The 11,004-nt window shown below is 41.4% G+C and overlaps 1 non-coding gene across 1 annotated transcript; it reads left to right on the forward strand.

Annotated features, from left to right (window-relative positions):
• Positions 1–3,896: 3,896 nt before the first annotated feature.
• On the forward strand, positions 3,897–3,968 carry trnae-uuc (transfer RNA glutamic acid (anticodon UUC)). The gene has a single exon. It is a non-coding gene; the product is annotated as a tRNA-Glu (tRNA).
• Positions 3,969–11,004: the final 7,036 nt, after the last annotated feature.

Below are 11,004 nucleotides of genomic sequence, written 5' to 3' on the forward strand. Positions count from 1 at the left end.
ATGGCGATGTGGCAGTGTACCCCCCCGTAGTGGTGAAGGGTAGTAAAACACCCTTTGAGTTTGAGTGTAAATAGTCAAGCTGTCCACCAGATGGTGGCAGAGGCCGACTGGTGGGAGTGGTCACGCCCACTGATGATGCCACGTTAAGGACCGCCCCTTGGGTCTGGGACCTGGTCAGCAGATTTGACTGACTCAGTCGACTGTGAATAGCAGAGGAGAAGGACTCGGCTGTCCGAAAGTTTAACACAGCAGCAACACACTTCACAAGATGAGCAAAGAGGATTTACATCCTGGCGTGGTTAGTTTAATCACGCACACAATAAACTTCCTGCCACTCAGGGTGGTGTTACGTAAAAGTTAGCTACTCTTTTACGCACGTGGAAGTGTCCAGTACTGCAGGATTTTACGGATTTCGCGCAAAAACCGGCAGTTTTAACTGGAGCGCGGAGTCAATGAGCCGGAGATCCGCGACTCAGACCTGCGCGAAGGCCTTATCAGATCAACACTGGCAAAATATGTCTATTTTACCGGAAACAGTTCGAACTTTATGTAAGTACACACGTATATACACGTATATACACCCGGGTTTAAGGTTACCCACACACGGCGGTGTGTCAACCAAGCTTATTTTACAAATAAGCGTAATGTTTCCAAGAGCGCTCACGTACCACACACACAACTGTACACGTTATACAGACACACAGGGGACCGTGCGCGCGACGCGCACACACAGCGGGGGACTGGCCAGTCCTGAATTGTAAACAAAAAACACGTGTAGAACATGTGCGTGTGTTTCTAACACGCTAGGTTTATGCAGTTAACTCCAGCTAGGCCAGCTAGCCAGCAGCTAACGCATTTAGCAATAAAAACAAAATACACTTTATTCTGCAACTTACAGCGCTATTTTCTGGAACTGGTTATGAAATGTGTATATTCTGGTCTCGCGGCGGAGAGCCAATAATAATCCTGCCCCACGTTGGCCGCCAATTTATGTAGCGGCTCAGTGGTTTAATACCTGGTGCTAATTGAGATGTTGAAATATTTTTTAATTGGGCGCCAGTTATTAAATTAATTTAATTAGATTAATTAATTAATTAATTAATTAATCAAATTAATTAATAACACAAGACATCTCAGGGTGTGGTTTCTACAGGTGACAGAAATTTTCATAACCAAGTTATCCAGAAAAACACACTGAAATGACAGGTTTTGTAAAATAAAAGTATTTATTAAATCACACAGATATGAGTAAATAATTCATTAAAAAGTCATAAATGTAGCCATTAGATATCAAATCATAGTGTAGAATAATAAATGAGAAATAAAAGAACAAACATGTTATAATACTGGTATGAAAGGAATAAAGATTAATAGAACTATTAAGTGAATATTTCTAAATAAGGGTCTAAATGTAATGAGGTCAAACTAATCAAATGAGAACACTAAAATAAGTAGATAAGTAAGATATTTTACGGCCTACAAAGATCATCCCTTTCGCCAAATAACTAAAAATTAATCTATACTAAGAAGAGAGTTAAGAACAATAACCAAACTAGACTTGACCAACCAAAACACCAATTACTGAGAGAAATACCCAAACTGCCTTACTCTGAGACGTCTACAAAGGGGGGTCCCCATCGGTTCGGTCCGCTGTTTAAACCTCTTGTTCGGCTGACATCCTGCACCCCTAGAAGGTCCGGTGTGGACCCATCCGCAGGGTAAAGATGGTGCTCTGTGGGCCAGCGGCGCACCTGGTCGACACCCACTTCTAGTCTCTGCACAGGGAAAGCCTTCCCTGGAGCTGGCTCGGCTGGCGTACCCTCTCGGTGATCCGTCGGTTGGTCTAGTTGGTTTACTGAACTATATTAACTATCTTGGCAAGCAGGAGAACTCCGTAGATCATAAAATGGCTTAGTTATTTAAACTAGGATAACTAATACCATTATGCTTGAAGAAGATTAAATGCACTAGTCTAAGAAAACTAACCTAAGATGACTAACTAACAGTTTATCCTTTCTTCATCTCTAGGCCCTCTCTAACCTCTCTCCTCTAACTTCTCTCTTCTAACTGCTTCCTTCAACCCATCTTCTTCCACTCTCCTCAACTCCAAACTGAACTGAGCTGCTTCTCCTCCAACTCTAAACTGGAAACTCTAAAACTGGCAACTGAACTGTGTCTGCCCAGTTTTACTATTAGTCTCTGTGGCCTGTTTGGCCCCTGAGCTATGATTGGCCCTGTGGCCCAAATGTCTGTGTTTTGATTGGTCTAGGAGCAATTTCAAACTTTGGTGGGGATTCACAAAGGGCCATAAACCCCCCCTCGCTCACATGGTCAGCATGCTTCAGCATTTTTCTAATAGATCAAACCAAAAGAAAACTCAATTAAACAGTGGATCAAAATACATTTTTCAGCATATCAGTTTGTGAGGATAAATTCAGGAAACACAATCTTACAATTGAATCACAATAAATGTAATATATATATATATTGCCCACAAACATGTAATATTCAAGATAATCTTAGAAATACAACGATGGATGGTACTCTGTCAGAAAGAGATCAAGAGTCATGTTATTATTTAAACCCAATTAAATCACTTAAAAGATAATACATGGTTAAACCACTGATAACCAAATAAAGCTAAATTATCAAATGCTAATTAAACCTTGTTGATTCAGACTTGAATGTGTAGGAGAATTCAATCAGGACACATCCAAACACATATACCATATACCAGACACATATACCATTATTTAGTAAACATTCTATAAAACACCTTTTTTATATAGTCAATATATATGTATTTTAAGCAAAATCTTCTGAGTGAGAAATTCCTCCCCTCTGCTGAGTTTAGATAAGCGGTTGGCATCGGAATTTACGATGGTGGGGGAAGGAGCTCTTTCTGCACCCCACAGAATTTGAGCCTGCAATGTTGAAAATGGAATCCCAAGCTTAGAACATTTCTCTTAATTTCATTAATCTTATTTCTAAGTGATTGCAGAAATAACTAGGCACAAACCCCTAAATTGGTACAACATTTGGTGAATTAACAATTTCCAAGGCATTAATTAAGTTTTGACACTCTCTTAAGTCCGCAGTCCCGTCCTAGTGATGGTGTTGCAAATGTTCCAAATGTTTACATTAACTCCGAGGTTTATGACTTGGAGGAATGTAAACAGAATTTTACCCTAAACTCGCATTTAGGGCTCTTGAGCGAGGCTGAGTGAAGAAATAGTCAGTAAATGTCATTTTGAAATTTAAGGTTGTTTGAAAAAAAGATTACTCCAAGGTTTTTTTTAGAGTGTTCTGGGTTCGAAGTTTCCTTATAGGCCGTAAAGTGGGGGTAGTGTGTGTTTGTGTCCAAGCAATGAAGAAATCCTCTGGTTAATCCACTACACGAAGTAGACACGATTCATTCTTTTGAAGTCTTCTGAATTAAAAACAACCTGGAAATCACGCGAGTGCAGGTCATTTTCAATTGCATAGCATTTTAAATCTTGAATGACACTGAGGCTTACATTACATCCGAGGCTTGTCATAACCGGCGCGAGATTAAAACGCCTAGACTTTCCTGTATTCAGAGGTTTCCAAATTAAATTCATGTTCTCCTGAAAAATGGGCTGCATTCTGTATTTCTGTAATTGACGTAGGCATTAAAAACAGAGCAGTGTCTTCTGAAGCTAAACCATGGTCTATATGGTTCAAAGTAAAACGAGCATCATCGCATCTAACCGTTTTTCCGACGTACATAGCAACGCTATATATATCCTTAAGAAAAACATATCCGAAGTAAGTTCCATCTGACAAACGCCAGACTTGATCCTTGAGCAACTGGTTCAGGAATGCTCTCATTGTTCGGTACCTTTTTAGATTCTCGTCTCTTCTTCTACAGATCCTCCCATATGGTCTAACGCGTAGGATTTCTGGCTTTCATCCAGACGGTCCGGGTTCGAATCCCGGTATGGGAAGCTTTGGTTTTCAGCAACCTCAGAAACACAAGCCATTGCTCCGTTCTCTCGTTCCTTCACACATCTCGCTAACTCTTAAATACACATTTCACTCGTAGGCTTGCTGTGATTGCTCCATAGGAATAACAACCTTATTGGTCAATACTTTTGGCGGGAATTTTTTTTTGACCAATCAGGACAATCTGAATAATGATGGGGCGGGGCTGGGGCGGGATGGGAAGAGGTGGGGATGGGGCAGGAAGGGGCGGAGGGATGGGCGGGGCGGTGTGTCACCATGGTTTAAATTACCTCATATCCAAAACATGAATGACGAATGGCAGGGGTAATTACAGATGATTGAAAACATAATTACTAACAGACAGCATCATAGGGTGATCTGAGGGGTCAAAGGTCACATTCCAGAAAAGGAGGCACGTGGTGTGGGGGAGGGGTCAAAAAGGGCACCTGTCAAAAAGTTTGATTGAAAGTGCCCCCTATACTCTCTCTTTCAGCTTTAACTTTAACCCTATTCCAACTGTAGGCTTAACCCTAGCTGTTTTGGTTATCATAACCCTAACCCTACTACGTGTTATAAAACTGACTAATAAGCATTGTTACGGTGTACATGTTAAGGTGTATATATATATATATAGGTGTACATGACAAAGTTGATTTAAAATGATTACTTCTAACAATGATTGAGTTTAATGCATTTATTTGATAGTTAATTTAATATAAAATAAATGAACCAACTAATGTAAAAATGAGCTTTGTAATATGAAAGGACTATATCTCTACTTGACAAAGTTGATTTGAAATTATTACTTCTAACAATGAGTTGAATGATTTTTGTCACGCAGCCTTGTTCTCCTTCCACACTACCGGACTCCATTTCTCAGAATTCCCCTGGTTATGACATCAATAATAACCTTTCACCTTCACCCAATCGCGTTACGCTCCGACGCTCTGATTCACCTGTATTCTGAATTACTTCCGGTTCATTCTTGTCTAGCTCCTGTATTTAAGGCATCCGTTTGTAAACAAACACCGCGAGGTATTGTCGACTTATGTTGCGTACTAAGCGTTTTCCTATGTTCTGTTTTTGCTTTCTAGTTACGACCCTGTTTTCGGATTATCGGTTTATGTCTTTTGTTTTGCCCTTATTGGATTTGTTGTACGGTTGGACTGTTTCAAACTCGGACTGTATTTTGTCTTCTGGTATCGGTGAGACTGCTGTTTGCCTGGCTTTCCTGTTAGCAGTATCTGTTAGCTTGCCTGCTAATAAACCTGTTTGTACTTTTAACTCTGCTTGCGTCACTCCTCTCTACCTGGCGTCACAATTTTATTTGATCATTAATTTAACATAAAATAAGTAAACCAACGTTTTATAGTTAAATAAATGCATTAAACTACTAAATTATCATTTGATGTCATATTTTGAAACCATGTATTCCGTTTATTTATTTAACAATACATTTTATAGTCAAATAAATAACTCAGTTAAAAAAAAAAATCTGTGTTTTCTATTTATTGCGTTTTAGTCATTTATTCATTTGGAGAGAGTACTTAGTGTGAAACTCGCTTGACCATCTAAGAATCATCTTGGTGGCAAGAATTTATTAGGAAATCCACTCCTGGTTAATATTTTAATGTAATCTTATCAGCACCTTTTAATTTTCAATGTACCCTTTATTTTTTATATTGTAAACTGTATGTTATACTAAAAATCCAAAAAGATTTTTGTTATTGTTGCCAACATTTTTTTTGCGTTACATTTTGAATGGGGAGCTATGAGGAGAATGACACTCGACTTTTCACAGGGTTCCCTAGGTCAAATTGACTCCAGATTTTGGCTACCCCCCCATTCTAAGGGATGCCGATCACAACTACGTAGGTCCCATGTAGGTCACACCTACAGAACTACGTCAGACAGAGAGATGCAGGGAGTTAATTGCTTGTTTCTCCACCAGGGGACATCCTACGAAACAAATTTGTGTCTCACTGGACTCCACTGCCCAAGACGCATCCAACGGTGCCTCAATGGTCTGTCTAGGTTGACCGGAAATTGTGGCTGCCATAGAAGCCCCATTCATTTTGGACTTAGGTTTTCGAGAACTCGGGGTATTTTTTCGTTACATTTTGAATGGGGAGCTATGAGGAGAATGACACTCGACTTTTCACGGGGTTCCCTAGGTCAAATTGACTCCAGATTTTGGCTACCCCCCCCATTCTAAGGGATGCTGATCACAATTATGTAGGTCCCATGTAGGTCACACCTACAGAAATACGTCAGACAGAGAGATGCAGGGAGTAAATTGCTTGTTGCCATAAGCCTAGGTGCTGACCTGGTGGATTTTCACAAAGTGCGGGTACCCCTACGGACTCGGGCACGGTAGGGACAAGTGCTTCGGATATGTGAAGCACACGACCACCCCTTGTGGCCTGCAGTGGTCCTGCGGCCCTAGCCCCACCCCCTCCCTCGCAGGCCCCTCCCACGTCTGAAGCCTTCGGTCCAATTCAGCCTGTAAAATTTCTTGCCTGTAGCACAAACCGTTCCCGAGATATGACCGTTTGAATGTTTCGGGCCTAATTTTACGCATAAATTAAATCGATTAAAGGTTCATATCTTGAGAACGGTTGCACCTAGGGACACCAAATTCGGCATGCTGAATCGGACCTTGGGTGACCCTACGACCTTTCTGGCCCTCGCGGGGCCCAAAAAGACACCCGATTTGGCCCCTAGGCCTACCCTTCGACCTTCTAGGGGCCATATCTCAGCGACCCTTTGACCGAGGGGCCCCATTTTCAGATATGTTACTCAAGGGGAGCCCCTCTAACGCATATCTGGAGTTTGGGCGCGCAGCGCCCCCCGCTGGAAAGAAAGCTTTATTTCAATATGAAACCAAACAACGGTCTTGCTGGGTCTAAGTCTGAGAGCCTCCTGCATTTACAAGTGGATTACAGAGGATGAAATTTCCGGGGGTTCTATGGAAATCTCGGTAGTACTAGTTGGCTAAAAATGGCAAAAAACCACTTTGGCGATCCCACACACTTTGGTGATACTTAGTCCTAAACATAAAAAAAAACTTTAGAAACACGTTTTAAGGACCTAAAATGCAAACCCATGACATGTCTGGTACTCTGTAGGTGTGGGGGTCCCAAAGTGTATTCGCAGTCCCAAACTGTATTTTTGCAGTCCCAAAGTGTCAAAAACAGGAAAAAGCTTCAAAAACTGCTCAGCAGGCATCAGGGGTGCACCCTCTATCATAATCAACATTTTTCTCTATTCTACCAGCTTCAGAAGAGAAGCCCTAATCGTTAGGGTATGTATCGCCAAAGTGTCTTGGATCGCCAAAGTGTTTTTTTTTTACTTTTGGCAAAACCAAAAGTCTCACCGGCACCAAACTTGTCCTGGTGGGTCAGCGTGCCGAGCCGCACCAAATGACCGACTGATTTGGAAATTAAAACACACCTTGCCCTATCTTCTTACAGCAATATTTTGGGTCAAAACTTTTGGTGTCATATGGTGCGGCTCATCACCCTGAACACACAGGTATGTATTTGGTGAAGATTGGGCTGATAGTTTGGCTAAAAATAGCAAAAAAACACTTTGGCGATCCCAGACACTTTAGTGATATAAGGCCCTAATTTTAAGAAAAAAATTAAACAGGGGTTATACCTTAAGATTTCATTGAACTTACCTTATGTCTTTTATATGTGGTCCTATAGATATTCAAAAAAGAGTCATTTCTTAACCAATCAAAGGATTTATTTCTCAAGAAACAACAATAAAAGCATTAACATAGATAATTTGCATATTGGAAAAATTGAAAACACGATAAGTATAACGTCAATCAAAACAGTAGTAAAACATAACAATAACATAGTAATAACATAACAATAACATAGTAATAACAATAGAATTAAAACACTATGTTTCCACTCATTTGTAAAACTATTTACAGTAAAAAACACACAAATAAACAACTATATATACAAAAAAAGTGTTATTTTGCCACTTTAAGCCAGAAAAACCTAAGTCTTTTCGCAGACCCCATTTCCGGTGAACCTAGGCAGACCAATGGGGTACCGTTGGATGCGTCTCGGCCAGTGGAGTCCAGTGCCACACGATTTTTTTTCGTAGGATGCCCCCTGGTGGAGAAATAAGCCATTTACTCCCAGCATCTCCCTTTCTGACGTCATTCCGTGGGTGAGACGTACATGGGACCTACATAGTTGTCTTCAGCATCCCTTAGATTGGGGGGTAGCTAAAATCTGGAGTCAATTTGACCTAGGGAACCCCGTGAAAACTTGAGTGTCATTCTCAATTTAGAAACATTTTTTTAACACAAATATATGTACATAAAACATTTGAATAACAAAAAAAAAGTATTTACCAGCAAATAAGGGTGGTGCTGGCCATAATGACGCTGAAGGCTGTCAACAATGGCCCCACACCCACCCTCTGGGCAGAGGAACTGGCACTCCAAGCTAATTAAAACAAATAAAAAGTAACAACAAATAAACTCAATTATTACTGAATATTAGAATAATTATTACATTATTACACAATCAGCTGGTGAATTGGATCCAAGTGCACTGGTTTATGGAGTTAGGAACAAAGTTCACCAATGTGTCACTGATGTTCACCGTCACGTTGGTACCCATAAGTCACCCGACACCCGATTTTGCCCCTGGGCCTACCTTCGGACCTTCTAGGGGCCGTATCTCGGCGACCCTTTGACCTAGGGGCCCCAGAAGCCCCATTCATTTCGGACTTAGGTTCTACAGAGTTCGGGGTATTTTTTCGTTACATTTTGAATGGGGAGCTATGAGGAGAATGACACTCGACTTTTCACGGGGTTCCCTAGGTCAAATTGACTCCAGATTTTGGCTACCCCCCCATTCTAAGGGATGCCGATCACAACTATGTAGGTCCCATGTAGGTCACACCTACAGAACTACGTCAGACAGAGAGATGCAGGGAGTTAATTGCTTGTTTCTCCACAAGGGGGCATCCTACGAAACAAATTTGTGTCTCACTGGATTCCACTGCCCGAGACGCATCCAACGATACCTCATTGGTCTGTCTAAGGGGAGCCCCTCTAACGCATATCTGGAGTTTGGGCGCGCAGCGCCCCCCGCTGGAAAGAAAGCTTTATTTCAATATGAAACCAAACAACGGTCTTGCTGGGTCTAAGTCTGAGAGCCTCCTGCATTTACAAGTGGATTACAGAGGATGAAATTTCCGGGGGTTCTATGGAAATCTCGGTAGTAGTAGTTGGCTAAAAATGGCAAAAAACCACTTTGGCGATCCCACACACTTTGGTGATACTTAGTCCTAAACATAAAAAAAACTTTAGAAACACGTTTTAAGGACCTAAAATGCAAACCCATGACATGTCTGGTACTCTGTAGGTGTGGGGGTCCCAAAGTGTATTCGCAGTCCCAAACTGTATTTTTGCAGTCCCAAAGTGTCAAAAACAGGAAAAAGCTTCAAAAACTGCTCAGCAGACATCAGAGGTGCACCCTCTATCATAATCAAAATTTTTCTCTATTCTACCAGCTTCAGAAGAGAAGCCCTAATCGTTAGGGTATGTATCGCCAAAGTGTCTTGGATCGCCAACGTGTTTTTTTTTTACTTTTGGCGAAACCAAAAGTCTCACCGGCACCAAACTTGTCCTGGTGGGTCAGCGTGCCGAGCTGCACCAAATGACAGACTGATTTGGTTATTAACCCTTTGCTTCTGGAGGAAAAAAACACCTTGCCCTATCTTCTTACAGCAATATTTTGGGTCAAAACTTTTGGTGTCATTTGGTGCGGCTCATCACCCTGAACACATAGGTATGTATTTGGTGAAGAATGGGCTTATAGTTTGGCTAAAAATGGCAAAAAAACACTTTGGCGATCCCAGACACCATGTCTATTAAATGTTAGTTGAATGTCAGTTGAGCATCAACAGGGCCATAAAGTGGACCATCCAAGTAAAGTGTTACCCAGGTAAGTATAACAGGTGAGTAGAACAGGTGAGAATAACAGTGCTACTTTGTCCGAACAAACAACAGGAGGTAATTCTTACCTGCTGATGCATGTAGAATCCCTCAGGAAGATGAAGTCACCCTTCAACAGCCTTCCCTCTCCGGCATGGATAAGAAATCTCCGTACGTGGGAGACACAGGTGTTGACATTATCCTTCTTTTTCATCGAAGGGTTGCACCCACTGCAAAAGTCTGCAAACCTCTGCAACAACTTTTCTGCAAACAATAATTTTAAGAACTCAAAATATAGTTTAAAATAAAAAAAAACTGTTAGTATGGATGAAAAACAGAACTGTACTTACCATATTTTGGATTTTCACCGCGTCTGAAAGAGTCCCGTCGGGAAATTTTTTTCCGGAGTTTTATGGTGGGGCTCATCACAAACTTCTGAACATATCTGGATAGCTCTGCAGACTTCAATTGGCACACTGGATTCTTGCAGTCATCAGTTCCAAAGCGAAGCTGCGACTGCAGTTCTAAAATCTTCTTCTCCATCTCTTTTTTTTCCATAATGCAGGTTGGGTCACTGCAGGATGGCTGCATGGATTCTTCTGACACAACCAATTCTGTGGTACATGTGCCTGGAGTAAATTGTGTCTCAGGCACAAATACCACAGAATCGGACTGTGTAGATGTTCCAGGAACAGAGGGCGAAGGCACAGGAACGGCAAAAGAGGTAGAAGGGACTGGATCAGCTGGAGTGCTGGTGGCCAAAGGTGAACCTACATCCAAAAATGTGGCGAGGGGTATAGTGGGTTTGGATGCCCTCAGTGAGGAAAGCTCATTCATAATGTGCTTCGTCTTAGCCTCACTCACATATGCCTGGAGTATATGGGCCTTCAAAAACAGAAAACAAAACAATATTTTTTTTACATATATTTTAATCACCTATTATACGTATGAACTACTGATTTTACTAAACAAGTGAGGTTACCTCCATGTCCATATGCACCTCTGCATTGTGTCGATCAAGCCTTTTAACCCGGGCCGTGCAGTGAGGCACTGCACATTTAAAAGTG

The sequence above is a fragment of the Astyanax mexicanus genome, unplaced genomic scaffold (assembly GCF_023375975.1).
Source record: "Astyanax mexicanus isolate ESR-SI-001 unplaced genomic scaffold, AstMex3_surface scaffold_35, whole genome shotgun sequence".
In the NCBI taxonomy this organism is placed as follows: Eukaryota; Metazoa; Chordata; class Actinopteri; order Characiformes; family Acestrorhamphidae; genus Astyanax; species Astyanax mexicanus.